Source organism: Carassius carassius, chromosome 10, assembly GCF_963082965.1.
Source record: "Carassius carassius chromosome 10, fCarCar2.1, whole genome shotgun sequence".
Lineage (NCBI taxonomy): Eukaryota > Metazoa > Chordata > Actinopteri > Cypriniformes > Cyprinidae > Carassius > Carassius carassius.
This window is the reverse complement of record NC_081764.1, coordinates 17,275,633-17,301,541: the sequence shown is the minus strand read 5'-3', so window position 1 is coordinate 17,301,541 and position 25,909 is coordinate 17,275,633. Positions and strand designations below refer to the sequence as shown.

Sequence of the window (25,909 nt, the reverse complement as noted above, 5' to 3'; positions counted from 1 at the left end):
CATATTACCCCAATTTTACAGTCTCTGCACTGGCTACCTATTAAGTTCCGTATCAGTTACAAATTATCATTACTTACCTATAAGGTCCTAAATGGTTTAGCTCCTGCGTACCTAACTAGCCTTCTACCACGCTACAACCCATCACGCACCCTAAGGTCACAAAACGCTGGACTTTTGGTAGTTCCTAGGATAGCAAAGTCCACTAAAGGAGGTAGAGCTTTCTCACATTTGGCTCCCAAACTCTGGAATAGCCTTCCTGATAATGTTCGGGGTTCAGACACACTCTCTCTGTTTAAATCTAGATTAAAAACACATCTCTTTCGCCAAGCATACGAATAATGTATCTTTTAAATTGTGAGTGTAGTTGCACTAATTTTACTTTGTTGGATCAGCAGCTATGCTAATGATGTCTCTATTTTGTTTCTATGTTTTGTAACTAGGATTTACACAAGCTCCAGTCTGGATCCAGAATACCTGAGAAGAGATGATGCTGACCCTCAGAGGACCCCAGATGATCCTAACCTTGAATCAACAAACAGAACTAACAATTATTGCTACATGACTGCATCATATAGTAACTATTAATTAATAATATTGATAGTTCATCGTCTAGCTGACTACGTCTTGTATTATTATTATTATTATTTTTTATTTTTTCTAAAATCCTGTCAAACGTGCACAAACTACTAGCTACTACTAAATATTGTAGAAACATAATTTTCTGTAAAGTTGCTTTGTAACGATTTGTATTGTAAAAAGCGCTATACAAATAAACTTGAATTGAATTGAATTGAATGTTGTGGTCTTGTTAAAGAAACAGCTGCCTTTTTATTTTGTGATTGTAGTATAGCCAAAACTGTTAATTAATTTTTTATATATATATAAATTTTTAACTCCACTAATGTGATCAAGATTTATCCTTAAAGCATTTTTTATAGGGATGCACGATCATGATTTTTCATGGCCGATTCCGATACCGTTTTTTTTTTTTTTTTTTGAAGCAAATTGGCTGATTCCGATACCGATTTCCGATTTTTTATTTATTTATCTTTAAGAAACAAACAAGAAAGAAGGAAAGTATGCATAAACAAGATGTTTATTTTGTATTTAATAGGCCAAAATGGCTTTTGGCTATTGAAAACAATAACCGTAACCATCTGAAATTAACAGCAGTAACTGCACAGTAAGTAGCCTTCATTCAATACAAACACAGATGGTACAGACATCATTATTTAGCTTTTGTTTTTGAATTGGGTTGAAAATACATAGAACTGGCCTTATATGAAAAGATTAACTGTAACCATGTGAAATTAAAGGCAATATCTGCATAGTTCTACAGTCCAAACAACACAACCAACACACATTCAATAAGATGTTTCTTAATCAGCATTCAGTATTTGTTTTAGTTTTTAAATTTGGTTTTAAATAAAAAAAAAAGGTCTTTACCAGTAAGACAAAAAAAGTATTCTATATAAAAATGTAAGGGAAATGGGTCAATTTAGCTCAAAGGGAATCATTTAAGATTTTAAAGGGAATTTGAACAGAATCACTGTTTCACGGCTGATCACTGAGACGCCCTGCGATTCACTGAACGAGCCGTTTAACATCAAATCTGCGCTGGATATTAATATCCAAACTATAGTGAAAACACTATCAATTAGCACAGTAACAAGATCGGCAGTTTAAGACATTAACTTGTAAGCACAAAACACAAGATACTTCTCTTTTCAATATGAATAAGACTTTATTAGATAAATCTAAGACATATAAACTAATTTAACACATAAACGCACGCACACATTCACACAAGTTGCAGGAAGATCGAAAGTTAGGGAAAGATGAGTTTAAGAGAATGGAAATGTGGAATCCCAAGTTCACAGCAATACGTTAAATTGCATAGACATGAACATCCATCAATCACTTAATTAACCATCGCATTGAGTTCCTCAATGAGGTTAAAATTATATTAGATACACCAGTACAAATGTCTGAAGGTACATTGCCTGTGTAAAGTTGTCGTTGAAATAGGGTTCCCCCGATTTCGCTGATTGGCTGGAAGTTCAGTAGTCGTTGAAGTGACGTCTTGGGAAGCACGTGGTTGGGCGTTGGCTGAAGATGCAGAGTTGTGTGGCTGGTTGAAGTTGAACGGGCAGTCGAGGTAAGACGGCGTTACAAAACTTAACTCAGAACACGAAACTCTCAAACGGAAAAGAAAAGAAGTAAAGTTTGACGAGACTAGGTGGTGTTTCTTCTCATCGTGGCTAAGTAGCAGCAGGCCTGCAGGCTGAAGCACGCTGGAACCGCGCTCAAAGAACAGTGATGACAAACAGCATGGCTAAAAGCTAAAGCTAAGAAGCAAAGCTAAAAGCAGGCATGACTGATAGCAAAAGCAGAGCTAAAACTAAAAGCAGACATGACTAATAGCAGAAGCATAGCTAGAGACTAAAAGTAGGCATGACTAGTAGCAGAAGCAAAGCTAACAACTAAAAGCAAGATTTTATGGTGTCCTAAGTATTAAAACTGGCCTGTTGGCCACACCTCAAATGTTGTCTTGACCAATCAGATATTGTCTTGGCTCGGGGGTATCATAAATCATGTTATCATATCAAGCATGTGGTCCGAATTTTCCCGCTCTTGCAGGGTATAATTTTGGACATGATTCCTATAACAAGAATATGATACATTTGACAAATAACTGATGGTCAGGACTATTTCAAGCAAGCAGATTCAATCACAAACATACCAAACATAATTATGAATCCTTAAGCTATCCCATAGTTATTAAAATACATACACAATAAGGGATTATAACATGATAGTCAAATGTGTGGGTTACACATAAATGAATATGGAGTGAAGCGATGGACTGATATGGGACATGTTCCCGATGGGACATGTTCCTGCATGGGCTGGCTGACCGCGTCCAGAGGGAGATCTACGCCCTGGATCTTCCCCCGTCCCTCAATGGACTTGTTGAGCTGGCACTACGGGTCAACGCACGTCTGACACAGATGGAGAGGAGGAGTCTACTCAGCACCCCATCCAGGGGACCGGCAGACGTGCGATTCAGCGGCGGGGACGCGGCCAGCCCCGTCTACGATCACGAGCCCATGCAGGTAGGTCGAGCTCGGCTTTCCCGGGAGGAGAAGGAGAGGCGGAGGTCCCTGGGCCTATGCCTTTACTGCGGGGGGGCCGGACATCAAGCCCATGCCTGTCCGGTAAAAGGCCAGGCCCGGTAGTATGTATGAGGCTACTATCGGGTGGGATCTCCGCCGAGAAGACCTCATCACCATCATCATCATTAGGGGTGGGACGATACAGGTACCTCACGATTCAATTCTGTGGCGATATGTGGTCCACGATATGATAATATCACGATTCGCGATATCTATGATATTCAATATATTGGAAGAAATTTCATCAACGATATATCACGATATATGTGGCTGAAAAGAAAAAGAAGGAATAAGGAAATTTTATGCATTTATTAATGCCAACATTTCCAACATTGTGCAAAGAAATATGCATTTGCATAATAACTCACTGCCTCCTGGTCTTAAATTTTAACACTGTACATCTAGACAGATAAAAGTGCATGAACATTACAAAACAACATGAACATTAACATGTGTAAACCATAATACTGAAACGTCAGTAGTAAGTTACTGTAAACAGTGGACACATCAAGTCATATTCTTCTTGAGGAACGTTTAGCAGACCGGAGCTCACCCTCCACTTTGTCTCTGGTATCTGCATACAATGCAGGGATGACTTTGTCTGTAAAGTGCCGACGACTCGGTATCTCGTATCTTGGTTCCAGTGTTGTCAACATTCTGCAAAATCCATCATTCTCGACCACGCTGTAAGGGCGAAGGTCCTTGCAAATAAATTCGGCGATGGACTTAGTGATACTCTGTGCCCCCGGCCACCCAAAGGGGAGCTTTGCTTTGAACGCAGTAGTGATTGTCGGCTGACTTGGTTTGCCCTCATTATCACCTGAGAGTAGTTCACCGTTATAGCAAACGAGGTGCATTTGCAGATTCGTAGTGTTGCTGTTTTATTTTATCTTTGCAAAGCAGTTCATGCAGATTGCATAGACTTTATCCAGTGCCTTTCCGTCGACTGTCTCATAAAACCCGAAGTGTCTCCACACTTTAGAGTGGAAACTAGCGTGTGGGTCTTTGATTAGTTTTTTATTGTTTTCCACCATTCTTCTCGCTTCTCTTTTTTTCTGCAATTCTCTGTTGTTGTTAGTTAACTTGTGTTCTTCACCGGCTGCTGTTTGCGCCACTTTACCCCTATTTACTCGAACAGCGCCCCCCGCAAACAGAATGGTAGATATTGGGTAGTGACAGTGACACTGACAACGGGTAAATTAATCATTTTGTGTTGTAATAAAATATCGATATTGTGCGTTAGTGTATCGATTATTTATTGCGACAGAGAGCACAACAATATATTGCAATATCGATTTTTTTTCCCACCCCTAATCATCATCATCTACGCTCCTTCCGGTAAGGCTGCGGTGGTCAGCACAGACACACCACTGTCAAGCACTACTGGACTCTGGGGCAGAAGGTAACTTAATGGATAGCACATTAGCACACAAGCTCCACATTCCCCTCAGACCCCTTCCACACCACATCACGGTTCACGCCCTCACTGGACAGCAACTCCCTACCATCTCGTACATTACTGAAGACATCACACTCATCACATCTGGCAATCACTCCGAGACCATCTCCTTTCACATCCTTGACTCTCCCCTGGCACCCATTGTCCTCGGGCACCCTTGGCTCCTCCTCCATAACCCCAAAATAGACTGGTCCTCTAATTCCATTTTGTCCTGGTGTAAAAAGTGTCATGAGTCTTGTTTAGTGTCTGCCTGTCCGTCTGTGTCTGTGTTACAGGAGGAGGCGGTGGATTTGTCTAACGTGCCCGCTGAGTACCTCCATCTGAAGGAAGTGTTCAGTAAGTCTCGTGCTGTTTCTCTTCCTCCGCATCGTCCTTACGTCTGTGCCATAAATTTACTATCAGGTAAGTCTCCGCCTAAGGGCAAACTCTATTCACTTTCTGTTCCAGAGAGAGAGGCTATGGAGAAGTATATTTCTGATTCTCTAGCTTCTAAATTCATCCGCCCTTCCTCTTCTCCTGCGGGGGCGGGGTTCTTTTTTGTGGGAAAGAAGGACGGATCACTGCGACCTTGCATTGATTACCGAGGACTGAACAACATCACGGTAAAGAATACTTATCCTTTGCTGTTGATGTCTTTGGCCTTCGAGAGGTTGCAGGGAGCGTCAATTTTCACAAAACTGGACTTACGCAATGCGTATCATTTGGTTCGGATCAGGGAGGGGGATGAATGGAAGACTGCTTTTAACACCCCCAGAGGGCACTTTGAATATTTGGTGATGCCCTTCGGGCTCTCCAACTCCCCAGCGGTCTTCCAGGCACTCGTCAACGACGTGCTGCGAGATATGATCGATCAGTTCATTTATGTCTACCTGGACGACATATTGATTTTTTTTTCCTCTCTCCAGGAACATGTGCAGCATGTCCGACGAGTGCTTCAGAGGTTGCTAGAGAATGGGCTTTTTGTCAAGGTGGAGAAATGCGAGTTTCTTGCGCAGTCAATTCCATTTTTGGGGTATATCGTGTCGACTGAGGGAATACACATGGATCCCGAGAAAGTTAAGGCTGTGGTAGAATGGCCAAGCCCAGATTCCCGTAAGGCCCTACAGAGGTTTCTAGGGTTCGCTAACTTCTACCGGCGTTTCATTTGCAACTTCAGCCAACTAGCCGCACCTCTGACCGCCTTGACCTCCGCCAAGACTGCGTTCAGGTGGTCAGACACAGCTAAGGCTGTGTTTGCCAAACTGAAGAGCCGTTTCATTTCAGCCCCTATTCTGATTACCCCTGACCCTACACGTCAGTTCATGGTGGAGGTCGACGCGTCAGAGGTGGGGGTAGGAGCGGTGTTATCTCAACGTTCTCCCTTAGACGACAAGGTCCACCCTTGCGCGTATTTTTCATATCGTTTATCTCCAGCAGAACGAAATTACGATATTGGTAACCGAGAATTGTTGGCAGTTAAGATGGCATTGGAGGAATGGCGACACTGGTTAGAAGGATCGGGGGTTCCTTTTATAGTATGGACTGACCACAAGAATTTAGAGTACATTAGCACCGCCAAAAGGTTGAACTCCAGGCAGGCTCGATGGGCAGTTTTTTCGGACGTTTTGACTTTACTATCTCGTACCGCCCGGGTTCCAAAAATATCAAACCGATTCTTTGTCACGTATTTTTGACCATTCCGAACACCCGTCTACTCCCGAGTGTATTTTTCCTGAGACATTAGTGGTCTCCACTCTCACATGGGAGATCGAATCGAAGGTCAGAACGGCCTTAGAAGGGGTAACGCCTCCGCCCTGGTGCCCACCGAACTGTTTGTTTGTGCTGGAGGGATTAAGGTCTAACGTGATCCAGTGGGGACATTGCTCTAATGTAGCTTGCCATCCAGGAGTTAACCGGACTAGATTTTTAGTCAAGCATTCACGTGACATTCACAATTTTGTTTTGGCTTGCTCGGTTTGTGCCACTGGTAAGACTTCCAATCGACCCCCTGATGGGTTACTCCAACCGCTGCCGGTCCCTTCGAGACCCTGGTCCCACATCGCACTAGATTTTATTACCGCCCTCCCGCCCTCTCAGGGCAACACGGTTGTTTTAACCGTGGTTGACCGGTTCTCGAAGGCAGCCCACTTTATTCCCTTGCCCAAATTGCCCTCAGCCAAGGAGACAGCGTTGACCGTCATAGACCACGTCTTTCGGTTACATGGCCTCCCGATAGACGTGGTTTCTGACAGGGGACCCCAATTTGTGTCTAAATTTTGGCGAGAATTCTGTAAATTACTGGGAGCTACTGTAAGTCTGTCCTCAGGGTTTCACCCCCAGAGCAATGGTCAAACCGAGAGAGCCAACCAAGATTTGGAAAGGGTGTTGCGATGTTTGGTCTCCAAGAATCCTTCCTCCTGGAGCCAACAATTGTCTATGGTGGAGTACGCCCACAATACCTTACCAGTATCTGCTACGGGCCTATCTCCTTTTGAGTGTAGTGTAGGTTACCAGCCACCTATTTTTCCCAGTATGGAATCCGAAGTTGCGGTCCCCTCCGTTCACGCCTTCGTCCAGAGGTGTCACCACACTTGGACCAGAGCCCGTGAGACTCTACTCCAAGTGGGGGCGCGCACCAAGGCCAAGGCCGATCGCCACCGGTCTAGGCCTCCCGTATACGTCGTGGGTCAAAAATTGTGGCTTTCTACCAAGAATATTCCGTATCTAATAAATTGTCACCAAGATCATTAGCCCGGTAGCAGTCTGCCTTAAACTCCCTCCTACGTACAGGAGAATTCATCTCGCCTTTCATGTATCCAAAATTAAGCCCGTATTTCATTCTCCCATTAATCCGCCTACCCCGGTCCCTCCCCCACCGCATCTCGTAGATGGGGAGACCACCTATTTGGTTAATCGCATTCTGGACTCTAGAAGGAGGGGACGCGGATTTCAGTACTTGGTGGACCTGGATCACTCCCTTATCGATGATTACAATCGACAGGTAAGAGATTCTGGGGACGCCAGGAGGCGTCCTTAGGAGAAGGGGTACTGTCATGGTTCGTGAATGCACCGTCTCCAGCTGTGTTCATGTTACGTCATGTTGATTGTTTCATGTGGGTGCTACTCATTCCAACGGCCTATTTAACGCCCTGTCTTTCGCCTCCTGTTTGTCAGATCGTTGTTTGTAGGTTCGTGTCTGATGTCTCGTTCGTGTGTTCCTGCCTTGCTTTGTCTCCTGTCTGGTTACTGTTGGATCTTCACCTTCACGCACAGATTATCGTCACCGCACTCGGAGTTACCGCCACCGTCATCTGCATCAGCGCACGCCACTCTCCTACTCACCAGTCTGTGCTGTCATCGTGGTCCCTGCGTCATTCTCCGACCTTCCATCATCTCATCATTTCCAATAAACTCTGTTTACTTGCTTTTGTCTCCTGTCTTTCATACTCGAGTGTCACAGTTTCATTCATCCAATTAAAAAAAAAATTAGGGTAATGATTCACATCTATATTTTTTTTTACTTGAGCCAATGAAAAATAAATAACTTATTGTCTCAAGTAAAAAAAAATAGATGTGAATCATTACCCTAAATTTTTTTAATTGGATGAATGAAACACTTTTTTGAGTGTGCTACAGCAGGTGATTTTTAAATCAAATTAAGTCTATGTAATTTTAAGGTTAAATAAAAATAATCATCCTAATGCAGAACTGACATTTACTTCTGGCTTTTCAAATATGTATGCAAGTTCTAATTTACAAAAAACAAAAACAAAATTCAGTTTTGTCACAGTTTAGTCCGTTTCGTTTCTCATCCAACACGTGAGAAGTTGAGCTGAACATCTCTTCAAGGTCTACTCGTGTTCAGGGCGCGGACCGGTACAGTATACGCTCGCGCAGCCTTAGTGCGGCGCAGTGCTGAACGGCTGCATGTGTCCTGCGCACAGATTTCGAAATACTTCCACACAAATGACATAGCAGCTGTGTCTCATCATTTAGAAGGCTGCGCCCTCCGAAGGTGGCATTCGTAGGCTGCATACGTCATCGAGGTTGTCTCATTTCAGAAAAGCAAGTAGCACACTCCGAATAAGACCTTCGAATGCGACCTTTTTTCACAGGAATTCGAAGGATACATGAGGCGTCGCCATAAATAACCGTTGTTTATTTGAAAAAATGGCGGCGGCAGATCTACACACAAGCAGAGATGTGGTGTTTAAATGTAAGTATTTTAAAGTTCTTCATGTTTTAAAAGTTGAATTACAAGTGTGGTAAACATGATTACAAGTGTTTAGCTCCTCAAACATTTAATAATATAAAACAAGTAAAAACATTTTATTTTCAAATTACTTTCCAAATTTAGAAAATAATTTTCCTAATATTTTTTTCTTTAATAAGAGAACGACGCTATGTGTTGGCATAGCAACGTGTTACATCCTGTGTCCTTTTCCGTCCGTCCTACAAAGGCTGTCTCGTTTAATCCCAGGGTTAAGGACACTCCGTATATGCATCCTAGAGAGGATTCGACCTCCAGAGGATGCGACCTCCGGAGGACGTGGCCTTCTAAATGAGACACGAATGATTACAATGTAGTATGTGCACACGGGCGCACTTCCGGAAAAATCGGCCGACAAAAGACCAAAAACCGGCCGATTGCCGATCGCGTATTTTAAGCAAAAACTGTCCGGTTCCGATTTATGGCTGGTCAACCGGTGCATCCTTAATTTTTTTTATTTTTTTTATTACGAAAACCCAAAATCGTTATATTTAGAATATTTTGTTAATTATTATGTGCAAAATATTTCATCCACAAGCAAAAGTGTCTACAATCTCCTTTGTTTTCTTATTTTTCTTGTTGAACGCTTTTGTTTCATCCAGGCTTCAAAAAAAAAGCATCATGATGAATTATTCAAAGATATTTAACCTTGTCACTGTGAGTTTGTTGGTTGGTGAGGAGAGGGATCACGGGCCAATTGTTAATTATTTTGCAAATTGGTGTCGAGAGGCTGGTCTACTTCTGAATGCTGAGAAAACTAAGGACATGTGCATTGACCTGCGGCGAAATCAGGCAGCAGTTCCAGGTACTTTTATCGGTAATCAGATGATTGAATTGGTTGATAGTTATAAGTACCTAGGTACTATCATCAATAACAAACTAAATTTTGCAGAGAATACTAATAGATTGTGCATGATGAGCCAACAAAGACTTTATTGTTTACGGAAATTGGCGAAATTTAATATTGATAGGACACTGATGATTGCTTTTTATAAGGCATGTATTCCTAGGATAGCAAAGTCCACTAAAGGAGGAAGAGCTTTCTCACATTTGGCTCCCAAACTCTGGAATAGCCTTCCTGATAATGTTCGGGGTTCAGACACACTCTCTCTGTTTAAATCTAGATTAAAAACACATCTCTTTCGCCAAGCATATGAAAAATGTATCTTTTAAATTGTGAGTGTAGTTGCATCTGATCAAATGTGCATTTTTATTCTTTAGCTTGTGTTAAACTAATTTTACTTTGTTAGAACATCAGCTATGCTAATGATGTCTCTATTTTGTTTCTATGTTTTGCCACGGGATTTACATCCCGTGGTAACTAGGCTTTACACAAGCTCCAGTCTGGATCCAGAACACCTGAGAAGAGATGATGCTGACCCTCAGAGGACCCCAGATGATCCTAACCTTGAATCAACAACAGAACTAAATAATTATTGCTACATGTGTGACTGCATCATATGATAACTATTAATTAATAATATTGATAGTTCATCGTCTAGCTGACTACGTCTTGTATTATTATTATTATTTTTTATTTTTTCTAAAATCCTGTCAAACGTGCACAAACTACTAGCTACTACTAAATATTGTAGAAACATAATTTTCTGTAAAGTTGCTTTGTAACGATTTGTATTGTAAAAAGCGCTATACAAATAAACTTGAATTGAATTGAATTGAATATATTGAATCGATTTTAACTTTCTCATTGATTTGTTGGTTTGCCTCTTTAAAGGTCAAACAGAAAAAACTTCTATTAAAGGTTGTAAATAATTGCAGTAAGGTATTGGGTGTGAAATTGCCTGAGCTGTCAGATTTGTTTTATATTCAGGTGATAAAGAAAGTGCATCACATTATATCTGATGCATCTCACCCTCTTTACGATTCATTTTAGACCCTCCCTTCAGGATCTTTGTACAGGGTCCCTTTAGTCAAGACTAACAGATTCAAATTTTCGTTTGTTCCATATGCGATTAAGGTGCTTAATTTAAATAGGAAGAGGTAGAAATATAAGTTTTATAACTTTCCAATGTGCTATTAATGTTGTGTATGTGTTTGTCTTGTATGTGGTGATATCATGCTGCAGAACAAATTGCCCCTACGGGGGACAATAAAGTTTTTACAATTACAATTACAATTACTATGCTTTTTTTCTGTGTATTTTACCTCATACTTTGATGAACATGAAATTTGTATTTTCTGTTTTATGCCATTATGATTGTTCATTGTTAGATACAACCATCCTGATACCCTGATCTTTTATGAAATTATAAGTTCGGCAAAAATAATAAAAAAGAGGGACAGGTGTAGGTGCATTAAAGGGATAGTTCACCCAAAAATGAAAATTATTTCATTAATAACTCACCCTCATGTCGTTCCAAACCAGTAATACCTCCATTTATCTTCGGAACACAGTTTAAGATATTTTAGATTTAGTCCGAGAGCTCTCAGTCCCTCCATTGAAACTGTGTGTACGGTATACTGTCCATGTCCAGAAAGGTAAGAAAAACATCATCAAAGTAGTCCATGTGACATCAGAGGGTCAGTTAGAATTTTTTGAAGCATCGAAAATACATTTTGGTCCAAAAATAGCAAAAACAACGACTTTATTCAGCATTGTCTTCTCTTCTGTGTCTGTTGCAAGACAGTTCAAAACAAAGCAGTTTGTCATATCCGGTTCGTGAACGAATCATTCGATGTAACCGGATCTTTTTGAACCAGTTCACCAAATCGAACTGAATCGTTTTAAACGCTTCGCGTCTCCTATACGCATTAATCCACAAATGACTTAAGCTGTTAACTTGTTTAATGTGGCTGACACTCCCTCTGAGTTAAAACAAACCAATATCCCGGAGTAATTCATGTACTCAAACAGTACACTGACTGAACTGCTGTGAAGAGAGAGATGAACACCGAGCTGAGCCAGATAATGACTCATTCACGAGTCAAGAACTGGTTGCATCGGTTTTCGGATCACCAGTAGTTCTTTCTGACAGTTCGATTCAATAAACCGGTTGAAGAAAACGGTTCACCGGTTCTTTTGCGCTCGACGTAATGGCGTCATTGGCGAAGACTGCAAGCCTTCGGTTTACCTGGGCTCATATGCCACGTTCCAGGCAACCCGTAACCCGTGTTTTTCCAACCTTCTACCCATGAAACTGCACTGGAACAGCAGTCAAACCCGTGACTTCCCACCCGTGAACTTGAACTAGATAGATGTACTCCGAGTTACGAACTCTGACGTCACATAGCCTGCGAAACAACAATGGCAGCCTCTACGGATAATATTGCCTATGGATGCAGTGTTTACGCAAGTGGTGCACGTTAAAAAACGATTTTAGGACAATATAACATTGCAATAAAATTAATAATCTAGCTACAATTGCTTGCGCTCACGAAGTTTGGCGTGACTTGCCTGGAACACTATAAAGTCGTGAGTCGTGGTTTGAAATCGTGACTTACGGGCTCAAAGACTTGCCTGGAACGCAGCAATAACATTAGCACAGAATCAGTTCGGTTCAGACGCTCTGTGTGTCGGTTTGCTTCACGCTGAATCACACATGCGCAGTATCATCAGCTCCTCGGTTCTCGAATCAGACACGTCTGACAGAAACGTTTCTTGAATCAGACACGTCTGATGTTCGTTATCTGGCTCGGCTCGGTGTTCATCTTCAGTTCTCTCTTCACAGCAGTTCAGTCCTGTTTGAGTAAATGAATTACTACGGGATATTGGTTTGTTTGAACTCAGAGGAAGTGTCAGCCACATTAAAAAAGTTAACAGCTTAAGTAATTTGTGGATTAATGCGTATTGGAGACGCGAACCGTTTAAAATGATTCAGTTCGATTTGTTGAACTGTTTCAAAAGATCCGGTTACATCGAATGATTTGTCCGCGAACCGGATATGACAAACTGCTTTGTTTTGAACTGTCTTACAACAGACACGGAAGAGAAGACAATGCTGAATAAAGTCGTAGTTTTTGCTATTTTTGGACCAAAATGTATTTTCGATGCTTCAAAAAATTCTAACTAACTGATGTCACATGGACTACTTTGATGATGTTTTTCTTACCTTTCTGGACATGGACAGTATACCGCACACACAGTTTCAATGGAGGGACTGAGAGCTCTCGGACTAAATCTAAAATATCTTAAACTGTGTTCCAAAAATAAACGGAGGTCTTACGGGTTTGGAACAACATGAGGGTAAGTTATTAATGACATAATTTTGCAAATTGGGCGAACTAACCCTTTAACTCGTAGCATCACTAACTCAACAGTCCAGTACAGTTTCCCTCAGCAACTTTGCAATGTCTGCACAAAGGATACGTTGATCAGCTGCCAGAAGATCTCGCCGTTGGAGAACACTGTTGATTTTATACTCTAAAAATGTAAGTATTACTACTTAAAAATTAAGATTAGCCCATAATGAATTGCATCTTTTGCCCACCCCAACACTTACACACAATAATAACGATAAATGCCAACCAATAATTATATTACTTTTTTTCTTAAAATGACATTTTAGTAAAATAAGCTAAATAAAATTTTTGTTGTGACATATAGCTATACATGAATATACACTAGTTGAACAAATGCAGTCGATGTGAATACATCCATTTTCAGTCAAGCAATTAATACATGAATAAAATATTTATGTTTTATTTACTGACAACAACAAGAAACATGACTAAATGATTAAAATAATGTATTAAAAGATAGCATCACAATAAATACATACATATACAAGTCAACAACAGATTAAACAAAGCTTTATTCAAACTTATTGTTCTAATAATCATGTTTTTTCTCCATCCTCACAACACACACCAGTCTGCAGACATTCAGATTAAGGCTGCACGATTAATCGCATGCGATTGTCATGCGTGTCTCGTTAGTAAAGCTGGTTCTGTGATTAGCGGTAAATGTCCATCACCTGCTTTCAAATGGAGCAGCACTTAATAGACAGAGCCGTAGTTCACTGACAAGCTACGCAATATCGCGTTCATAATCGCAGATGAATCGCATATACCCTCTATATACCCTAGACAGATAGACAGATATATACAGGTGCTGGTCATATAATATCATCAAATAGTGAAACTTGTATATTATATTTATTCATTAAACACAGACTGATATATTTCAAATGTTAATTTCTTTTCATTTGGATGATTATAACTGACAACTAAGGAAAATCCCAAATTTAGTATCTCAGAAAATGTGAATATTGTGAAAAGGTTCAATATTGAAGACACTTGGTGCCACACTCTAATCAGCTAATTAACTCAAAACATCTGCAAAAGCCTTTAATGGTCTCTCAGTCTAGTTCTGTAGGCTACACAATCATGAGGAAGACTGCTGATTTGACAATTGTCCAAAAGACGACCATTGACACCTTGCACAAGAGGGCAAGACACAAAAGGTCATTGCAAAAGAGGCTGGCTGTTCACAGAGCTCCGTGTCCAAGCACATTAATAGAGATGTGAAGGGAAGGAAAAGATGTAGTAGAAAAAAGTGTACAAGCAATAGGAATAACCACAACCTGGAGAGGATTGTGAAACAAAACCCATTAAAAAATGTGGGGGAGATTCACAAAGAGTGGACTGCAGCTGGAGTTAGTGCTTTAAAGGTCCCGTTTTTCGTGCTTTTTTTGAAGCATTGATTGTGTTTACAGTGTGCAGTATAACATGCGTTCATGTTTCGCGTGTAAAAAAAACAGTATTTTTCACACAATTCATCTGTATACCGCTGTTTTCACTGTAAAAAAAAACGGTCTGATGTCTTCCTTGCTCTATAAAGTCACTCCTTCAGAAATACATAACGTGTTCTGATTGTGCCAGCGGTTCCTGTGTTGTAATTCGACATCAGTTTAGGGCACGCTGCCCTCCTGGAAATGCGATTGGGCTAGTTTTGAGAAGCAAGTGGGCAGGATTTGTTTTGAAATCCTGGCAATGCTGGTCTGAACGCACGTGCTGGAGATGTACTTATAATCACAGGAGCGTTTTTACTGACGAGATGCGCATGAAAATCGCATTCTATTTTTTTGCACAGCCCTAACATCTAGTTAACAAAGCTAAACAGCGTTGCCCTTTGTGTAATAAGTTACAGAAACTGTTAAACGCACCAACTTAAATAATAAAATACACTTACCGGTTGTGGTCCATAAACAACGCCTTCTCCAGACAAAGAGGGAACTGCTCCATCTTTCAAGAATAATCTTTGTGCGAATCCGGCATCAAACTGATTGAGATTGAGGAAGCTGTCCTCAGCAAAATGTGCTGCACATAGTTTTACATGTGGATTATAATTTTCGGGAACCGAGTTAAACATAAATTGCAACCATTAATCTCCAAGTACAGCGTCCCTGGGAAGCCCAAACAAAGGTGATTGGACTCTGAGATGAAAATAACAGCGTTTCGACATCATGGCGACAAACGCAGCTCTTCCTCTTCTCCATCGGAGCGCAACAAGACCACGCCCCCCTTTTTTGTGTATTCATGTGGGCGGAGGTTAGTCAAAAAACTGTTTTAGTGATGTCATTACTGCAGGAAGTAGAGGGATGTAGTCCAAACGGGTTGTTTTTTGTAGGCGAATTCTGTTAAATAAAATATGCTGAGTGGTCCAAAGTTATGTTCTCTGATGAAAGTAAATTTTGCATTTCCTTTGGAAATCAGGGTCCCAGAGTCTGGAGGAAGAGAGGAGATGCACACAATCCACATTGCTTTAGGTCCAGTGTAAAGTTTCCACAGTCAGTGATGGTTTGGGGTGCCATGTCATCTGCTGGTGTTGCTCCACTGTGTTTTCTGAGGTCCAAGGTCAACACAGCCGTATACCAGGAAGTTTTAGACCCCTTCATACTTCCTGCTGCTGACCAATTTTATGGATATGCAGATTTCATTTTCCAACAGGACTTGGCACCTGCACACAGTGCCAAAGCTTCCAGTACCTGGTTTAAGGACCATGGTATCCCTGTTCTTAATTGGCCAGCAAACTCGCCTGACCTTAACCCTATAGAAAATCCATGGGGTATTGTGAAGAGGAAGATGCGATATGCCAGACCCAACAATGCAGAAAAGCTGAAGGCCACTATCAGAGCAACCTGGGCTCTCATAACACCTGAGCAGTGCCACAGACTGATCGACTCCATGCCACGCCATTGGAGCAGTAAATCAGGCAAAAGGAGCCCCAACTAAGTATTGAGTGCTGTACATGCTCATACTTTTCATGTTCATACTTTTCAGTTGGCCAAGATTTCTAAAAATCCTTTTTTTGTATTGGTCTTAAGTAATATAAAAATTTTCTGAGATACTGATTTGGGATTTTCCTTAGTTGTCAGTTATAATTAAAAGATTAAAATAAATAAACATTTGAAATATATCAGTCTGTGTGTAATGAATGAATATAATATACAAGTTTCATTTTTTGAATGGAATTAGTGAAATAAATCAACTTTTTGATGATATTCTAATTATATGACCAGCACCTGTATTTAGGTTCGAAGCAAAATGAGGCCAAGTAAATGAAAATACTTTTATTTTGGCTGAATTTCTCCTTTCAGATTGCATATATTGTTGCACCTTAAGAATTAATTTATTTTGGGATAAAAGCCATTTTGTAAAATGAAAAAAATATATTAAGTAATCATTTATGTAACTTTTAATGCCTACTTAAAAGGTTCCATTATTTCTGATTGTTTTACACATTTGTAAGTATCAGCTATATTAATAAAACTACATGTAAATTATAAATTATGTGTTTCATTTTGTTAAAAAGGGGGCACAAAGGTTTTTCTTTCAAAGAGGGACATCGCCAAAAATAACAACACAACTGATATAGGGTTCAAACGCTGGACGTTTTATTAATGGCGGGTCATGCTGTCAGACTCTGCTTTTATGACAGCGTTTTAGAGCATCAGCCAAGGCCTCCAACACCTTGTCCACATTGGCCTTGCTGCTTTTACATCCCATCAATCCCACACGCAAAACCTGTAAATAAATATGAGAAACAAGTTATTGTTACTGACCCACTGTGTCACTGAACTGGGAACGACTTTTTGTCCTGACGTCTGTCAGTTATGATTAATCAATAGCTTCTTACCATGCCAGTAGATGGTCCAAGACCCCCAGAGATTTCTATAAGACACAAGATGCATTCAGAAAAGGTAAAGCGATTTCTAGTCCATTGATATATGTTATATGTTGTGATGTTTAAGGCCTTTTCTGCCAACCTTATCCTGCACAAACAGTTTTAGGCCCATTTCTTCTAAGCCTTTATGGAAGTACTCTGCAACCTCTTTGTGTCGTTTCCATGAGTTTTCAAGACCCTATAAAAATAAAATGTGGTAAATGTATGCCCTTTTTTATAATGTTCACTTTTATCAAAGTATTCAAGTGCTTGATTGATGACCTCATGCTCAAGGCTGCACTATGCAACGTTTGGCAAACTTGAGCATGAGCATTTCTCAGATTTGCTCAAATTCATGTTGATGTTTCTGGTTGTTTGCGCTTCAAATGATAATAGCAATATTCATTTCAGTGTGGTATAAGGCAGAATATGATCTCACAGTCTCTGCGAGTATGGCCAGACTCTCACGCAGACCATAGAAAGAAGATACAGGTCCAGTGTGGTGATAACTGTACAGACAACAGTTACAGCAACTTTAACATACAGTATGCATCATATTCTGTCATCATTTAGTGATAGAGAATTGACTTCATAGGTCTGGGGTGCGTTCTCCGAAACTACCTTAACGCTACGTCGTTCTTAAGTTGTACCTTAAGAAGTACCTTATCGTTAATACGTGGTTTCCGAAACCTTCTTAGTTAAGTATACCTTCTGTAAGTCATGCGTTCGTAAGGTTGGTCTGGAGCGCTCTTAGCTATACCTTATCGCTGCTTACGGTTCATACCGCTAGTGGCCACCACTACGCAAAAAGATTTTTTACATCGCAGTTTAATTACACATAGAAAATTTTATATGAACTTTTAATATAAAATCTGATTTAGAATTAAAATTACATTTTTACTTTACTTTAAAATTATACATATAAAATACTTAAGTTGTTATAGCCTACACCCAGTGTATGGAAGTGTTTTCATTAATAAAGTTTCCATACACTAATGGTTGTTAGCTTTTTTAATTACTATCCTAAGGCACATCAGCTGGCGAACCATTTGACAGAAAAGGCTTAGGAGTCTATATAAAGAAAGATGAGTTTACACAAACTTTATAGCTATGGCAGCGAGACAGCGAGTACTTGTTTTAAATCAAAGACGGCGGCGTCCGCGGAGCCAGTTAGTGTATGTCAACTACTTTATAAGAGAACATTTTAGTCCACTGACTACCATGTCAGAAGAGACCATTGTAAAAAAAATTTGCCTGCCACGGGAGCAAATTCTGCAGCTCTTGCATCTTGTTGGCCCAGATTTGTCAAGACAAACCCGACGGAGCTACCCCCTCAGCCCCGAAATTCAGCTGCTGGCGGCTCTTCGTTTTTATGCTGTGGGGAGTTTTCTGGAGGTTGTTGGGAATGGATATGGGCTGAGTAAGACCTCAGTGTGGCTGGGCGATCTCTTTTTGCGGACTTTTTTCCCCGACATAGTGAATGTCGGTATGTCTCTCATGTTTGCGCTTTTATTGAGGAAATCATCCAATTACACAAATGAGCGATTTACGCCAATAATGTGATACGGCTGGTGGATAATCAGCATACGTTGTGGAGAACATTAACACACTTATGGCCGTGAGGGTTTGGGATTGTACACTTGCTAAATTATAAACACATACTCATATTTATTTCTGCATGTACGTATTTCAATAAGCCCCGATAAATGCAGTTTGTACTATTTCTAAAACGCTTCTTTATAAAGAACATTGTTTTCTCAATACTTTACCTATACCGCTGTGAAGGAAAGAGCGCACAATCGATCATCGAGGCGTCGATATCAACCTATTCAGCGCCTCCACCATGGACAGCAACTGCTAAGGTCGAACTTAAGAAGGTTTACCTTAAGCTACATCCTAAGGTATAGTTCGGAGAACACACGTAGCAAAGGTATACCTGTAGTTAAGGTGTACCTTTTGAGTATTCGTAGCGCGCTAAGAGACAACGTTATCGGAGAACGCACCCCAGAGCATATTGTTTTTTTTTTGTTTTTTTTTACGTGGATAGCTTTGTTTTGACTTAACATGATTGAGGCCTCCAGTGTTTAAGAAACTGTTACTGTATATCAGTGCTTGTTAAATGTGATGAATAGTTCTTACGCGTGTACAGGCTTGTCATCACAACCCCAGTAATTTGCCAACCAGTTCAGATCCAAGAAGTAAGAGTTTGGTTTTGTCCTCCTGTTAAATATTTTCTGGCTGTTTTGCCAGACAAAAAAAAAAAGGTAGAAGAGAGAGGTAATATTTAACACGTATTAAAAAAACAATTCTGGCTTAAAGCTGTTTTGTCTTACCATGCTCTCTCACTGAAGGAGATTGGTGCAGTTCCTGGAGGTGCGTTCAGTACCTTCTGAGAGCCAGTATACATAATGTCAATACCTAGAGATACAACATGTACATTTAATATTATATTTTATATAAATGCATCGTTCATTCATGCATTTTAAATCATGGACCCCATGCAGGCAGTGGTTGTAGTGCCAGAGCATGTAAAGTGGTGATACCTTGTTCATCCATGCAGATAGGAGTACCTCCCAATGCTGCTACTGAATCAACCAGAAATAAACAGTTGTGCCTGAGTGACAGAACAGAATTTACTCAAATAAATACATTTAAAAAGTTATATATAAAATGTAATGTAATACATAATTATGAATATATAAAATAACACAGAAACACACACATACATATTATAAAAAGCTTCTGCTAACTTAATAAATGTAAATGATTTGCTGCTTGTTAGTTGCACTGTTATTGTAGTATCACTAATATACTACTGTTAGTTTTTGCAAATATGTTTACTTATATTTTATTTTTATATTTTATGTTTTCATGTAAAAGGAATTTTCGTTTAAAAAAAAAAAAAAAAAAAAAATATATATATATATATATATATATATATATGAAGTTTATTTTTATTTTAAGTAATTTTTTTGTATTTTTTTAGTTTTAGTTGACGATAATAATCCTGGTTAGTCTTGGCAAAAGGTATTGGGGGAGAGACATTCTCATTCTAAACAACATTTGATTGGTCATTTGATTCTATTTTCTATCCTCTGTTTTCCCAGAAGAGGAATACTTGTTGTATACTGTTGTACCCTATCAGATGACCACAAAGGTAATAAAAATCAATTTAAAGACACACAATTCTATGTTTAACAAAAGAGTCTTAATCTGAAGCAAATTGAGCAATCAAAGCTCTATTCAGGGGGAAGGTCTCACTTGTGGCAAAGGTCACCTATGCCTTCTATGGGGTGGACAACTCCTGTGGAGGATTCTCCATGTGTGAGGAAGAACACCACTGGCCTGTATTTATCTAATGCCTGTAAAACAAGACAAGCATGGTTGATCATATGTAGTAAATACATAAATGGTTAATAAAACATAATGTGTACCTGCTCAATTTCCTCATTTGTAAAGTACCCACCAGCAGAGGTTACAACTGTGTTCACCTTGGTGCCTGTTGAATAGTGTTCCATACATGAATTAATGATGTTCTGGATCACCTTTTATTACTCTTAGTTGCAGGCTTTCTAGTAAAAACAGAATCAGTACCTATCCTCTCAGCTATCTCTGCAGCCCTTTCCCCCCATATGCCATTAACTGCTATGAGGACGCTCTCTCCGGGCTCCAGAGAGTTAAAGATGGCACACTCCATAGCAGCGTGACCCGGTCCACTCACAGCCAGAGTCACTCGGTTTTGGGTCTGAAACGCATACTGAATGCCACTCTTGATCTGGGGTGCGTTCTCCGATAACGTTGTCTCTTAGCGCGCTACGAATACTCAAAAGGTACACCTTAACTACAGGTATACCTTTGCTACGTGTGTTCTCCGAACTATACCTTAGGATGTTGCTTAAGGTAAACCTTCTTAAGTTCGACCTTAGCAGTTGCTGTCCATGGTGGAGGCGCTGAATAGGTTGATATCGACGCCTCGATGATCGATTGTGCGCTCTTTCCTTCACAGCGGTAAAGGTAAAGTATTGAGAAAACAATGTTCTTTATAAAGAAGCGTTTTAGAAATAGTACAAACTGCATTTATTGGGGCTTATTGAAATAAGTACATGCAGAAATAAATACGAGTATTTGTTTATAATTTAGCAAGTGTACAATCCCAAACCCTCACGGCCATAAGTGTGTTAATGTTCTCCACAACGTATGCTGATTATCCACCAGCCGTATCACATTATTGGCGTAAATCGCTCATTTGTGTAATTGGATGATTTCCTCAATAAAAGCGCAAACATGAGAGACATACCGACATTCACTATGTCGGGGAAAAAAGTCCGCAAAAAGAGATCGCCCAGCCACACTGAGGTCTTACTCAGCCCATATCCATCCCCAACAACCTCCAGAAAACTCCCCACAGCATAAAAACGAAGAGCCGCCAGCAGCTGAATTTCGGGGCTGAGGGGGTAGCTCCGTCGGGTTTGTCTTGACAAATCTGGGCCAACAAGATGCAAGAGCTGCAGAATTTGCTCCCGTGGCAGGCAAAATGTTTTACAATGGTCTCTTCTGACATGGTAGTCATTGGACTAAAATGTTCTCTCTTATAAAGTAGTTGACATACACTAACTGGCTCCGCGGACGCCGCCGTCTTTGATTTAAAACAAGTACTCGCTGTCTCGCTGCCATAGCTATAAAGTTTGTGTAAACTAATCTTTCTTTATATAGACTCCTAAGCCTTTTCTGTCAAATGGTTCGCCAGCTGATGTGCCTTAGGATAGTAATTAAAAAAGCTAACAACCATTAGTGTATGGAAACTTTATTAATGAAAACACTTCCATACACTGGGTGTAGGCTATAACAACTTAAGTATTTTATGTGTATAATTTTAAAGTAAAGTAAAAATGTAATTTTATTACTAAATCAGATTTTATATTAAATGTTCATATAAAATTTTCTATGTGTAATTAAACTGCGATGTAAAAAATCTTTTTGCGTAGTGGTGGCCACTAGCGGTATGAACCGTAAGCAGCGATAAGGTATAGCTAAGAGCGCTCCAGACCAACCTTACGAACGCATGACTTACAGAAGGTATACTTAACTAAGAAGGTTTCGGAAACCACGTATTAACGATAAGGTACTTCTTAAGGTACAACTTAAGAACGACGTAGCGTTAAGGTAGTTTCGGAGAACGCACCCCAGATCCATAATCTGAAATTAAAATGAGCAAACAATGAATTAATTTTATTCATAGATATGGATTATGATTATTTCTGTAATAAGACTTTATTTACTTTTTTAAATCTTTTATTAACAAGATACTATACTGTTTAATTTTCTTCAAAAGGTAATGGCACTAGCCGGATTCAAGTAATTTTACCTTCTTATGTTGCAATTGTTTAAAGGGTTAAATTTTCATCATATACTCACCTTTTACTTTCTTCCGAAGTACATGTAAGATATTTTGACAATTTTGCTAACCAAGTTGTTCTGGTGACAATTGAATCCCATAATACAGACAAAAAAATAGACTGAGACATGTCCCTATATATATATATATATATATATATATATATATATATATATATATATATATATATATATATATATATATATATATAATTATTATTATTATTATTTTTCACATAAGAGAGAAAGTCAGGTTACGTTAAAGGTTTTGAGCAATATAAGGGTGAATAAAGTATAATATTTGAGTGAATTATCCCTTTAAGCCTTTATGATTCAACATAGTAAAACATCATATTGTACAAAAAAAATGGTGACCTAAAAAGTCACATGTAGTATATAGGATGCCCTTATTAATCACACTGTACTGTATTACCTCAATGGTTTCTGCGAGCAGGTGGCCCAGGATGGGCTGTGCTCCTGCTGCTGTGATCCGAGCGGGTACATTGGACGGTCCTGGCCCAGGCATAAGTCGCTGGAGGATAGGGAAAGGCTGTAACAGACATTCTGGTGGAAGAATGGACAGAGAGGACATAATGCTGCCGGCACACTGACAGACTGAGGCAATGGTTAACTCATGTAAACTGTGAGCAAACCTTTCACCTGTTGGCCAATCATCTCAACATTTCACTTTCCTATTTTCGATGCAAACTTGTTCAATTAAATTGTGTTTATGTGTATTTGTGTTTATGTATGTATGTGTGTGTGTATATATATAATGGAATATGGAATAGGCATTGTTCCAGCTTCTTTCAAATGTTGTTGGACATTAGAGTGAGTAAAACTTTGACAATGTCTGATAATAAAAATAAGAGTATAATATAACCACTCTATAGTATGTTTAAGAAATTTTTTACATTTTTACATGCAAATATTTAAATTAAAAGTGCAATAGGTGATTGTCTTCAGAATTTTTTTTTTTGTTATACTGGTTAAAAGTCTCCTCATATCCCGGTAGCAATCATTAAGTTAAGTGGTTTAAATGTATTTATCTGCATTTATTTATTCTGTGGAAGGCGTAGGACCAAGAAATGTACGTCCAATCAAAACGCTCAGTCCGTGCGTTTTAAATAGCTTTCCTACCTGCCTGTCAACGTATGTATCTGCATACTTCTGCGCACTGCGGAGAGAGAATACGTCATCAGCGCATGTTGTGCAGACAGAGCTAGAACTGGCAGATAGACATCAACAACCCGGTCTTTCTTCCTGGTATTGTAGTAATTTTAAAGTTTTCTCGCTGGTTAATAACACCTGATGTAGCCCAGATGTTCCCAATTCCAGTGCTCGCGCACATATTTTACAGATCTCGCTTGGTTAACACACCCAATTCAGATGACTCGAGCTACGTGAATGAACCGTGTTCCAATTGATCCCTACTCCCTGAGCAGGGGTTTACTTTGGAACATGGACCGGAATTGGGAATCGCTGATGTAGCCTATTCTAGTAATGTTGACTCTGGTCTGTGAGCATAAATGCGTTCAGGGGGCGTGGCTTTGGACAGCAACTGCAGGGAGGGTGGGACGTTCGCTTTCAGTGCTATCAGGCTAATGTTAGCATTTTCCTAGATCTCCTATCGCACCTTTAATTCTAGAATATTTTAAGCAAACTTTGAAATTCATTGTTTTGCTTTAAAATTGGGTTAAACATTAATTACTTCTATTGTATATTAACAGTATTCATTATTAATTAATAAAAAAAATATAATCTTAATGCATAAAGTACTATTCTGTGTAAACTCTATATTTTGAGGGGCTAAATTGTAATTGTACTCTAAAATGACATAACACACAGTAACATCTTTACTGTAGCACATCCTAACAGTGATGAGTAAGATGAGATAATGTAATGTGCTCTATGTGCTTAGTTTACAGTGGGGCCAGTGTCTTGTGCTGGATAAAGATATGCTTCCACAAAACAGTCACAAACAAGACTGATAGGGTTCTTGAGTTGAAAATATCAGTAAATTTCAGTCTGTTCCTCTCACAAAGCTATATTGTATGACTGCAGAAATCTTGAAATATCGTCCATGAGTCACTTTTATGGTGCTGGTTTAATGTCCTTTTTGTTGCTTGAAAGCTCCAGTCCACATCAGTTGTAACTGCATGGGGAAAATTACCCATGTATTCTTCAACATTTAGTGTTCCACAGAAGAAAGTAGTTCATTTTACGGTCAACAATTACTTTAACAAGTTTTAGAATAAATATTAAAATATGATCAAGACCAACTTTTGTTGATCAACTTTTTTTTTCTGTCAACCTAAATGAAATCTGTTTCATTGTCTATAATGCTGTTACCCGGTTGGCTGTGTCTCAGTATTGTGGGCAGCTTTTAAACTGAGTTGCACGTACTGGAATGTTCTCTTCACATAGGTTGAGGTAGTGATGGGTGGTTTCTACAGTCAGTGGAGCTCCAGCCTTTCTTGCTGACCTGATGAGCTCCAGATGCTGGGCTGATGCACAATGTGGTTAAACCTGAGGACCGAAATGCTTGTGGTCTCCCGCAGATGGCGTATGTCTCACTCTCACAGTCTAGCTCACCTTTCCAGCTGTGCACGGAAGCTTCTGAGTCAGACAGAATACTATGAATCTTTCCTTTCTTTATTATGACCTTTATTCCTTTATAACTGCAGGGCGAATTTCCTCTCCACACAAAAACCCCTGGCTCCACACAGCACTGACAGCTGTTCATGGCTCCATGTCTGCAATATATCTTATGTTGCTTATATGATCTTTATTGTCTTGGCAGCAAAAGCTTTCACTCTAAGGTCAACGTACCTCCCTTAGTGATCTTTATGCAAGCTGATAGATAAAAGTCATTTGCCCTGTAAGATTCAGTGTTAATAAAAAGTAATTCAAGTAATGTCTTTTAGGAAGAGTGTTAAAAAACAAGCATGACTTTAGAATCACTCACTCATGCTGAAAATACAGCTGTACTGTATATTGTGTGGTAGTAGGATTAGGTTTGTTTCTGTGTGAGTATTGTGAACACCAATAGGTCATCATCCTGTATCATCATGTTTTCATTAGCAGTATTAATTCTAGTTAAAAGCTTGTCCCTTTAAGACGGTATCAGGCATCAGGCCCACACCAGCACTCCTTAAGCTGGATAAATTATTCAAAGCATTGCTCTGCTAAGTTGAGACAGAGGATCAGGAAGGGTTGGGAAGGAGAAAGAGACAGAAGGAGAGAAAAGCAGCCACAAGGGACTGCTCAGACTGGCATTGTGTCTATAGCTGAATGCTGTGGTTGCTTGGTGCTTACTGTCTTTCTGCCCGGCCATATCCCATAGTAAATCAACGAAATGTCCCATTTCAATTCAAAACTAAAAGAAAAAAGAGAGAAATGTTTGAATAAAATAAGTGAATGAAGAAAAATCATTCAGTCTTAGCACTCAGCCTCAATTTACAAAAAAAATTACAATCAGAAAAAAATACATCCAATTACATCCA

General features: G+C 39.6%; 3 long non-coding RNA genes and 1 pseudogene across 3 annotated transcripts; 3 read left to right on the top strand and 1 right to left on the bottom strand.

Annotated features, from left to right (window-relative positions):
• Nucleotides 1-11,119: 11,119 nt before the first annotated feature.
• LOC132151309 (uncharacterized) lies at nt 11,120-13,384 on the top strand. The gene is made up of 2 exons (XR_009436373.1): nt 11,120-11,210; nt 13,146-13,384. It is a non-coding gene; the product is annotated as an uncharacterized LOC132151309 (long non-coding RNA).
• Nucleotides 13,385-13,712: 328 nt separating this feature from the next.
• LOC132151908 (uncharacterized) lies at nt 13,713-20,606 on the top strand. The gene is made up of 3 exons (XR_009436454.1): nt 13,713-13,775; nt 20,117-20,166; nt 20,257-20,606. It is a non-coding gene; the product is annotated as an uncharacterized LOC132151908 (long non-coding RNA).
• On the bottom strand, nt 16,719-22,995 carry LOC132151907 (alanine--glyoxylate aminotransferase-like; annotated as a pseudogene).
• On the top strand, nt 22,202-24,374 carry LOC132151909 (uncharacterized). The gene is made up of 3 exons (XR_009436455.1): nt 22,202-22,364; nt 22,858-23,046; nt 24,325-24,374. It is a non-coding gene; the product is annotated as an uncharacterized LOC132151909 (long non-coding RNA).
• Nucleotides 24,375-25,909: the final 1,535 nt, after the last annotated feature.